Source organism: Acomys minous (assembly GCF_964271855.1).
Source record: "Acomys minous genome assembly, chromosome: 18".
NCBI classification, from domain to species: Eukaryota; Metazoa; Chordata; class Mammalia; order Rodentia; family Muridae; genus Acomys; species Acomys minous.
The window spans coordinates 27,777,484-27,789,677 of record NC_140501.1 but is presented as its reverse complement, the minus strand read 5'-3'; positions in this window follow the sequence as shown (position 1 = coordinate 27,789,677).

The window sequence follows — 12,194 nt, the reverse complement described above, 5'->3', positions numbered from 1 at the left end:
GACTTAAAATTAAGAGCATAGCCACAAATCCAAAGTGTTAAAAAGTAAAACAAAAACAAAAACAAAAACAAAAAAACAAAAAAAAAAAGCAAAAAAAAACTTGCTCTTATGGAAACAATCCCAGTTTCTCATTCCAATGTCTAGAATTAAGAGCATAAATCAGAATGAAGATTGTACATCTTTTATATTATTCATGATGATACTGAAAATATTAATTTTGCGGGCATACTTTATATTCAATGCAGTTATGAGAAACTTTGGTAATGGTTTATTGAATTCCAAAATTTTAAAATGTGCCAATAATGGAAAATTGTGTCCCAAATTCTAAATTCATCTCATATAATATTAACATACCACATAACATTAGCAAAAGTTTTCATTAGATAACACATCAGCGGATCCACAGAAATGAATACATGTATTAGACACCACAGAATTCAGTAAAGTTTCATGCAATATTAATGGGGATTTGCAAGAGTCTCATTTTAAAATTCAGTGATTAATAATTGATTAGTCTATAAAACAGATGTATTATACAATAGTATCAACACTATAGAAAATTTACTTGAAAGCTTAATTTGATCAAAGCTAAATGTTTTATAAACAGATAAGGAAGAAAAGAAAAAGAAGCATTCTTTAGTAAGTGGCTTATGAAACTAATCTCAATTCATTCTTATTTGTAGTTTAGAACTAATGTAACATGGATATTTTAAGGAAAACAAAAAAAAACCTTCCAATTTAAAAGAAAGATTTTTATACATTCAAAATAGCAAATTGATTCTGCAAACTGTCAAATCAACAATCGGTACTATGATGGATATGTAATCATGAAAAACAATATCAAAGAAGTCATCTTCTAAATATGAAATTTTAATAACAGGATGTGTACATTGATGTGATACATGTCTCTAAAAACTAGGAGAAATAATTTTGACTATTGTCCACACGGAAAAGTTGGATGAGGTAGATATACTTAATCAGGTTTAAAGAGCATGCAATGTGTTCATACTTAGAAACAGTTCATGTGGGAGTTGTTATATGCTTCAATAAAGAAAAAAATACTACTGACATAGTTTTGTGTAGTGCTTTCAATTCTTCTGAAACAAACACACTTCACATTTATGAAGGTTAAATTTCAAATCAAATTATCTTTAGGGTTTTTATATCTCAGAAATTGCTTAGGATTTGTCTTTAAAACTTCCATCTATGACAAAATAGTGACTAGTAAGTGTGAACGAAATGATGACAATGTTACTGAAATCAAAATAAGGACAATTAAAATATGAAACTTCATTGATGACTTTGAGTAAATAACAATAAAAATGTCGACTTTCCTTAGTATTGAAGGGACTAATGACTGAAAATGAAATTGCACTTGTAGCCACAATAAACAAAAATCATTTACACACACAAACACACATACACACACACAAATGAGAGCATGTTCCTATTTGTTTAAGTTTGAAACTCATTATTCTGATACAATCACTTTTATCTTTGTAGAGTATTATTTATGAAATTATACTCAATTTCTCTTTTGGTGTATATTAGAATTCCATGTGTAGCCTTTAAAGCAACATTGTCATACAGGGCTTTTTTTTGTCATGTTGCCTTAGAAAAATAGACAAGGATATATTTGTTTGGTAAGGTATTATTAAAATTTTCCTGGCATAATTATACCGACATTCAAATAAAACAGCAGTGCATCATGTGCTCAATTATTCAATTTTTACCACATCAGTGGTTAGTAAACTTATTTTACTCTGAGTTATAGATATATATATTTTAATGATTGAGATTTTATATACTTTAAAATATTTCTTATATTATCTCAGGATTCTGTATTCAAACATATTCCAACTTCTACAAATTTTCTTATTAATATTTAGCACTTTAAAACATTTTTAATTAATTGTACTTCAGATTGAGATAATTTTGCTAACTTGTACATTATTCATTCTTTCTTTGTCATGATGTTCACACCTATTTTAACAGTAAATTCTGGTCAAATAGACTATAGACATTAAATAAATAATTTAAAAATATATATCCCAAAGATTTGCTGGTCTGGCTACCGATCTTCTATGCATGTAGATTCCAGAATAATCCTTGTGTGATAGGAAATACATTGACTTTCCCTTTGTAACCACTGGTAGAGTACTAAAGAATATGGAGATGAAACATAATTTATAGTTAATACTGGAGCATCTGCACCTCAGATATAGAATAAAAGGAAAAAAAGTTCGATAGGTTTGAAAGTGGCAGGAAATTTATTACAATCACTCAAAGCATGAGAAAAAGTAACACTGGAAATATTAAAAATAGACAAACTTAATTGTATCTAGCTCAATTTCATGTAAAATTTATGAATTTTTAACTAGAAAATTTAACAGTTACGCTAATGTTGTCATTATACCAAGGGTATCATTAAATGAATGAAAAATAATTATATACAAATTTCACAAAAGTATTTAAGTTCTCTAAGGAGTTCCAGGCTCCTCTTCACAGAGTTAAGGTGTTCGGTTTCTTTTAATGATAGTAACATATTTGTCTGGAAGATATTTATACTTTATGAAAATATTATAATACAATATAGAACAATGCCATATCAATGTTGGAGAACATTTCGTATAGTGTTTTATTTATGCACATGTAAAAAATTTTGTGGGTTACTAAATTCACAGCATATTTGTATAGTATTCAGACAGTAACAATGTCACTCTAGACTAAAAGAAAAATTTGTCCGAGTGCCACCAGGCCTCCCCACCAAAGGGAAGTGGTCAATTACGGGGCACCAGAGTTCATGTCATAGTCAGTTCCCGCTTTCCACATAACTATGGAGAATGTCCTATCTATAGGCTAGATCTGAATAGGAGTTCAATGTTTACTGCATGTATTGTCATTGGTTGGTGCAGTAGTTTGAGCCGACCTGAATAATTTAATTAAATATTAAAAAAAAAAGAAATTTTTTTTCTAATGACCAGTTTAGATGAAACAGTATACTGCCTCTATTCAAGAAAAAAATGTAATGTTTTCTAGCAGTTACTTTTTAAAGGTTGCAGAGATCCCATTTTTTCTGCTATGACCATCTGTCTGATTGCAATTCATGTAGTTTCTCTTGCTACTTCAAGGATCTTGAGAACAAGGAGAAACCGTAAAATATCTATTTCATGTATTTAATAAAATAATAAAGTCTATATGTGCTCAAAATTTTTTTATTATTCTGGCATTAGATTGTGGCAAGCTAGGAACTTGCCATTTTGGAGACAGCAAAAGAGGTGAAAGTCTGCATATGTCTGAAAATCTTAAGTGATCTTTGTCACTATCATCTTATTATCACCTATTGGCAAGTACAAGTATTTACATTAACCACTATGGCTCATTGTACCACAAGTCTCTGAAACTTCCTTGGATAATGAAAGACTACTGATTCCCCTAAAACTAGATAATACTGTTGTGGTTATGAGGACACTTTGGCCATTCTATACAAATTCTCTATGAAATATACTGTTGTAACAAATCTTTAAAAAAAAAAAAAGAAAAAGAAAAGAAAAAATATTTTCTATTGTAGTCATTTTACCAAGGTAGGAGGAACCTTGTGACTACTTCTATTTCAAATTCACCTGAGTGAAAATTGTTTGCTGTTTCAATGTTTAAATCATTACAGTGAACCAATATCAGTTTTGAAATGCATGTTACTGGTTGAGAAATAGTAGATTTATAGTACCTATATACTGCTGTCATAATCAGGAAAAAGGATTACTGTAAACCATTATTCTTCATATTCTTCATTACTAGGTGATAGGCTGAGAAAGGGAACTTTGTAGCACAAGTCTGTGATGAAAGTAATTCAGAGGTTAAGGCAGGAGCATTCAAATTTGTTGTGTGAGTTCTATGCCATCCTTATGTATATAGCAAAGTAAATAGCCAAAGAGCTGGCAGGAGAATTTAGCAATTTTCAATCATCCAAGTTATGCACTATAAAATAAAGCAGGTGGGGTGTTAGGACAAGTGTCTCAGTGACTCTGTGTTTGCTTCATCAGGATACAGTAAAAGGGCTCTGTTCAATGGAAAAGAATGCTTCATATAATCTGCTTTAAAATTCAATGGTTTTGCAATTTGTATAGTAGTGTTTTAATCATATATTTGTGTTTGGGAGGGATTATATCGTGGGGGGGATGGTGTGTGTGTCTGTGTGTTTGTGTCTGAACTATGCTTGTGCGCATGTATGAATACATAATGATCCACATGTAGCAGTCAGAGGGCAACTTTTAAGAGTCAACATTTTCTTTTTACCTTTTGGGTCATGGGAGTGAGCTCAGCTTGTTAACATTATGCAGAACATGCCTTGCTCTACTGAGTTATTCAGTTGATCCTAGTATTAATATTTTTTTTAAATCATACTACTTTATATTTTTAATAAAAATTAACTGCATGTGTATAAATTATATATCTGTAAGATACAAATTTTAACTGATTTTGTTTCTAATACAATTTTCTTTAAGCTTCATTGCCCCTACATGCTAAAAAAAATTAAAGAGATTGGGATATACTACAGTATTTCAGTGATAACATACATCTTGTTTTATTTAAATTCTCCAAACCTTGTATGTCTGAGAGCATAACTTATCCAAATAATGCCGGTAACTAATAAATACATATAAATAGAAGGTATCCATATTTGTCTTTTTTAGATAAAAAACTAAGCTGATAGGAGTTCCCCAAGAAATAAGGAAAACTTTGTAGCACTATAAATGGGTTAATAATAATGTTCCTAAGAAAGCATCCAGACTTTCCACAGAAAGCATGAGGAAATCCATTGTGCATTATAACTTGAAAGTCAAAAGCAAAATCTAAGAAGTATATAGTGTTACTTTCAAGGATTATGTATGCTTCTCTGAAATTTGTCTTTTTATTGATAAGAGGGTTATGCAATTATTTGTGATAAAAATAAACAGAATGTTGAAAAGTCTAATTTTTCGTACCAGAAAAAAAAAACCACAACTAAAATATTTGATTACTCTATAATTCTATTTTAATTATTCTTTAATTCTAGGGATTATGTAGCCAACAAGAAGCATTGTCTGTGCATAGATATTTACACTATAATTCTTATTTGATAATAACATCACACACACACACACACACACACACACACACACACACACACACACACACGGCTGTGATAGAGGGAGAGAGGCAGAGATTGAGAGAGGAAAGCCTAATCTAAATTTAGCAGTCACAAATTTTAATCATTTCATTTATATTAATGTCTGTTATATTATTTGTTTCAATGCAAAAATGAATCTGCCTTCAACATATATATATAGAGAGAGGCAAAGAAGGAGAGAATAAAAACAATAGGAGCTTTTAGCAATGATGAAAAACATGTTTTAGGTGTCAAAAATGAGACGTCTGTAAATGACAAGCAGGCTGTCTGCTCCCTAGAAACACTGAATGCAGAGTGACCTGTGGCCATAAGTTACCAGCACAAAGCTTCAGATTCTGGTCTTGTAATTTCATCATGATCAACAAGATGTAATCTTGAAAACTGTTTGCATGGTGTGAGGACGAATTGATGCCCTTGTTCTTTCAGATGCCTGAGTTTGACACACCGGGGTCTTACTGCTTTTCTGTCTGTATGGCCATTGTAAATAATTAAGTAGAAATTTGTTACCCTTTTGTCAAATGTATTTCTGATGTTACTCTTCCTAGCTTCCATTAAGAAATCCCTTGATTAAATTTTAAAGTCTTAAACAATTTGAGAGTCTGAGAGCTTTGGATACAAACTACAATTTAAATGTTTTGCAAGGGAAAGGCATATTCTCTTTGGGAGAAGGAAAAATAATGTTAGGTATTTAGTATGCAGCACCATGACTCCTTTTCAAGACATGATATTACAGATTTGATTACAAGCTCAGTAGCTGGTCATGTAGGTCATTTATTTCCTCAAATACTGTCTCACAGGTTTTTATATTGCATTGCTTAAAATATTTGAAAATATTTTAAATAAAGCAAAATATATTGGTAATTTTAAATTTAAAATTAGTAGTGTCACTTCTTATGCAATCTAATTAAAACAAACAAAAGCACCAAATAAATACTTCCTTGTGCTTTTACATTCATAATTCATATTTAGATTTTTGTTAAGTAATTTTCAGAAAACACCAAAATTAGAAGATGGAAAATAAATATAATGATTCAGACATATTTTTTAAAGCATCATCAACTACAATTTTAATTTATATTCTTGTTAAAATGCATGAATCAGTTTAGATGGGCACGGATGTGTGGCACTTCTTTTGGGTGTATATTAAAACTATTGTTTATATGTTTTTGCAAAGATTAGAATCTTTGGCTTTAAATCTAGAACATTTATAATTCAAAAACAAAAATATATTCACAAACAAAAAGACAGATTATGTTGTGTATCAAGAGAAAAGTCATCTAAAATGCTTTAAAAGTCTTCTGTAGATTTTTCATATTCTTTCATGTGGAAGAATGCTAAGGTTGTTCTTTCTTCTCTCCACAATGCATCCTGAAAACTGATAAAAAAAAAAGGAGTTCTACATTTATAGCATCCCAAACTATCCACTTAGGAACTTTATTTCTATGGCCATACTTTTTTAAATATCTCATCTTCTCTTTAGCCTATTGTAGTTATGATATTTATGCAGTGTGCACACATCTTTCCTTTGAGGGTGGTGTAGTGAAATATTTTGGTTTCTTTGAATACACAGAAATGTATGGGATAAGTTTTAGTTTTAATTCAAGGTGTAGGATATGAGGCTGCTTCAGATTATCCACAGCAGATGACTATGATTTGCTCCTGCTCTAGCAGAGGTATGGTTTCTCCAGCTGCAGATAATTTTTGCAAGTGTGTGACATTTTAAATTCTGGGGACTTTTCTCAGGATGTGTGTTAGGGCCCTGGGAAGTGGGGTTACTGTTGTTGTCTGGTTAGTGGTTGGATGCTGTTGCTATTTGGTGTTTGTTTCTATTTGCTGCGTGGCTGGTTGCAGATATCCTGAAGAAGACCAAATTTTCCCTGAAAAACTCTATAACCTTAGTCAGCAGGAGCTAGTCTAACTATATGGACACTTCCTTTTTTTTTTTTTTTTTTTTTTTTTTGCTAACATTCTCTCTTTCCTATGTAGCATTAGGAGGATTGAAAGGGATAGTGGTGGTGTAGGGAGATAAGAAAAAGAAACCACAAAATAGTCAAGAGTATGGCTATAGGATAGTAATGAATAACATCATAATTTTTATGTAAATTTCCACTTAAGAGATGGTTTATATAATATAAACCCTAGTTTAAAAAGGAAGTTCTACAAGAATTTAAATTGAGCTGTTGCCTTTATACTAATATCTCCCATGATCACACTCAACCTTGCAATTTATGCTTTGGATTCATGATTTTAAATTGTGTTTCATGGGCTTTCAGTCTGGACAAACCACATTGAATATAAGAGTTGTTTATAAAGAGTTGAACCCCAGCCACAGATGACCTACTTCTCTCCTGCTACATCCCTTTTATGCAAAACCTCCTTTGACTGCTTGTGGCCACAGTCTCTACTAGATTTTATTTCAAGGAAATGTCTGTCATAGGAGACTTTAGAAGGTTTTAGAAGATGTTATAGAGGAAAATGAGTCAGGTCACCTCAGATATCTAACTGTAAACTTTTACATTTTTACATTAAATAGATAAAGATGAGCTTTTTGTACTTCAGAGCATCACTGAAGATTCAGATGAAATATATAATACAGCATAATTCTTTTTATTGTTATTAATTTATTTATTTATTCATTTTAGAACCCAGTCATATCTCTTTCCCTCCTTTCCTTTCAGTTCCACCCTCCCTTACATATCTTTCCTCCCTCTTTCCTCTGAAAAGGGCAGCCCCACCTACCCACCCCAGCTAATCAGGTTGTATCAGAACTGAGTTTGTCGTCTTTCTCTGTGGCCTGGCAAGGCAGTCCGATGGAAGGGAAATAATAAAAAAACAGGCAACAGAGTGCATGTCAGGAGTCTCCACTCCTCTTACATGAAGTCTGCTCATTTGCTACATCTATGTAGAGGCTTAAGTCTAGTCCATACATGGTCCTTGGTTGGTACTTTAGTTGCTACAAGGCCTACCTGGGCCCTTGTTAATTGGCTTTATTGGTCTTCTTGTGGAGCTCTTGTCACCTCTTGTTGTTTTTATCCTTCCCCTGACTTTTCCACTAGACCTCTTTGCTTTGCCAATGTTTGGCTGTTAGTCTCAGCCTCTGATTAAAAACACTGCTTGGTGGAGCCTCTCAGAGGCCACTCTGGCAGGCTCCTCTCAGCAAGCATAGGAGAGCATCTTAATAGTATCAAGGGATGGCAGTCTTCCATGGAATAGGTCTTGGGTTGGGCCAGGCATTGGTTGGATATTCCCTCAATCTCTGCTCTAACCGCACACATTATAGTCATAGTATGAAAAAGCCTATCTGTAAATGGTTAACATCTCTTTATTTTTCTGTTAAGTTCTAGTACCAGCAACTGCAATAGGAGAGTGCTATAGATATTTGTTTGTTTGATTGCTATTAATTTAAAGTATTTCAGGAGGAAAGCAACCATTTAAAACATTAAGATTACCATGTTGAAGTAGAGGAACTGCAAAAATAATTAGCATGTGCTATCCACATCTTCATAAGTGACTGGACTTAACTGAGTCCTGTCTTGAGCACTGGGAATTTCAAAAGGTCGTGGCTGATCACACTGTTCATATAAAGTTGAAATTTACTGATGGCATATGCCACATATTCCTCATTAATTTAACAATATTTCCATAACATACAAAGACACAGTGTGCATATTTAAAATTGTTCAATGACAGAACTCACTGCCACTGATAGAGAAAAATATAACAATCTTTAGGCTTAGATTTTTCAAAACCTACTTTATTTTGGGTTCTTAAGCACTTCAATCTCACTTCTAACCCACCAGCCAGAGGAAGGCGAAGAAGAATGTTAGCTAGAAAAAAAGATGTAGTTCCTTGGGCCAATTCCACTCTGCTTTATCAGGATACCAGCAGTCCAGTCCAATAGCCAGCACCAAACAAGAACAGGAATCTGTAGCATCATCACTATCCAGAAGAGAGAGCAAGGATCCTCCAAATGAGCACAAGTCAGTGAAAGCAGCCAGAATCAGCCAGAGTATCATGAGAAGTTCTCTGAATGTTTCTTTCTTCATAGTGACGACCAGCGAAGATGAGTGAAGAGTTGCACAGCATAGCAGTAGAGCAATGCAAAATTCCTCGTCACTCTGTCATTCTTTCTGTTTATACTTCTTATGATCATCACATGCCTTCTCATGTATCTGTTCACAGCAAAACATCACATGCCCTCTCACAAGATAGATCCCAGAAAAATATCACATGGCGCAACTGAATCTTCAAAAAACCAGAAACTTCCTCTTCCACAATCTCTATAGTAAGAGTCATTGTTCCTTGTACAGTAATGGCTCTTTCCTTATGACAATGATATTTCAAATTTGTCCATCCATCTTTCCTTCCTTCCTTCTTTCCTTTGTTTCTCCCTGTCTTCCTTTTCTTCTTCATTTCCTCTTTCCTTTCTTCATTGCTGGCTTTCTTGTTTCCTTCTCTCTTTCCTGTCTTTCTATTTTCTATTTCTTATAAATTGAAAAATAACTATGCTGTGAACTATAAGAAATATAGTATGAGAGATTAAATTCTACTCTTAATCCTGATCATGTGATAAGATTTATGTGCCTCAGCTGTTTCAGGAAGGGTGGTGACACAAAGACAGTGTGCTGGGCACTTTGAATATTCTGTCTTACAAATTTTATTTTAACACTGGGTTGCTTGATGTTCATGCTGTGTACTCCTTGCTATTTCTATCCAGAAGTAATAAAAATCTACTAATGTAATTTATATTTGTCTTCCATTGATTATACAATGTTCCAATGCTGTCTTCCAGTACTGAAGCAGCAGCAATAATTAGTACTTATTGAACACCCATTTGGTGCATGCCCAGCAACTTATAGTAGATCTCTGTGTGAGTCTTTAATAATTCTTCTGTGTAGACATCAATGGAAAATTGAGTGTCAAAAGACACTTAAATGTTAGGTTTAAAATTCATCTATTCAGGCATATGCTCAAATTTTAATTTGACTTATAGTTTTATTTCTGTGCTTAGATTATAAAGACTTATTTTTACTCTCTTCATGTCTTTCACTCTCCTTCTCACGTGCTTTTAAAAGTCCTAGCTAAGTATAATTTCCAAATGAATGAAAACAATATTGGTGGATAGTTGTATAACTACTATGAATTGCACTAATGCTAATGCAGGACATATGGCTTCAATAATAATATTCTTCAATGTTTATCTGACCCTCTTTTTCACAGAGCCAAAGCACTGAGCATATGGTGAGCTTGTTTTACAGAAAACCCTTGTTTCAAACACTGGGAGAAGGCAAATGAGAAGGCAACGTTAAAGTAATGCTGAGATTTGCTTACTTCTGTCCTGTTTGATATCTGCTACTGAACTGTGAAATGTTGACTTGGGCGTTACAAGAAAAAGATACTTGGTTTTGAGTAATCCAATATCCTCACTACAAAATATTTTGGTCTTATAATCATGACTAATAATCTTTAGTACTTCTTCATGTAAGTAATGGTAACCACTGTCTCCTCTAAAAAAGAAAATCTGAATATAAATCATTTACAATAGCATTATCAATGATGAATTTTAATTTTTTCATTTATTATAAATGAAGAAATGGTCAAAATTACAAAAAGCAAATAAACTTGTTGCTTAATATAATATTAAGAACTAAAAATACATCAGTTTTTGCTGATCTGATGTGATCAAAGTGATTAGTATCATAGTAAATTGTAATGCAAGACACATTATTCTTGAAAGGAAGGCAAACTACATGTTTAAGAACTAGATTTACTTAATTTGCTCTTGTTTTCAATGGAATAATACCAACAACAAATTAGCACAAAAAGAAATAAATATATTTGCTGGTGAACTCTTGTTCATCTTACAATTATTAATTTAACTATAACATCCAACAATATAGTAAAGCTTTAAGAATGAAATGTGATTTCATAGGAAGATATTGATTAATATTTTTATTACAATGGCAGAGGGTATTATAACTATTTTAATATTTCTCTTAAATAATTACAGCTAATTATCTAAAAGTTACCATAGGTAGTATTATTTTAATACAAACCTAAACACCTAAATAGACACAACTATTCATCTGCCAAGCATTTACATTTTTCTGTCATAGAAACAACACACACATTGCCTACGATAACAGTTTCTCCTCTTTATGGTAAAGTGAAAGAAATATTTCTTTTAATACTTTCAGAAATAAAAAGCAATGGAAAATCCATCTAATTCTATGTAAAAAAAATCACTAAATAATTGTTTTTCATCCTGTCCTTTTTATAGGTGTACTGTTTTGTCATTAAACCAAAGCCATGATCCAGTTGATGGAGACAGTTGGTTCTGAGGGAAATAAGTAGGTAGATTATTAGAAAATATTGCTTAATGATTTTTCTCAGGACATGGTCTATCTGCACATTACATTTTTTGTGTGCCCTTCACTTGCTCTCCTGTAAAACCGTCCATATAGTTTTGATCTTACCTACCAATTGACAAGTGTTGCCAACTTTCATTGCAGCTCCTATTTATAAAATGCACTTAGAAATGTTTCTTGAGAATACTTATTTTTATTTTCAAAAAATTTCCCTATGTGCTTGATAATGTGATGTAAATGTAGTAAAATAAGCAGTGAATACTTCTTGAATTAAGTTGAACCAAAAAATATACAGACACATATTTGTACAACCGTCATACTTTCACCAACAAACTTCAGATCTGGAGTCAGGAGTAAGTGAAAGATGGGTGAATGTTCAGGCAGTAAGCTGTCTCAGTCAATGTTTTTTTTTTTTTTTCAGTTTGGAAGCTGCTAACCTGCACTGCTGGGTTCACTCAGGCATTTAAGTTTATTCCTTCTCAAGTCTCTGAGAGGGGGTTGAAGACCAGAGAGTTTACAATCAAGTTTACTTGCTTAGGAGATAAGATCTTTTTAGATCAAAATAAAGGATTTAAGTTAATAGAGAAGAGATATGATAGATATTGAATTCATTCAGAAATTTGTACCCAACAAGATAGGAAAGATGTTTACTTCAA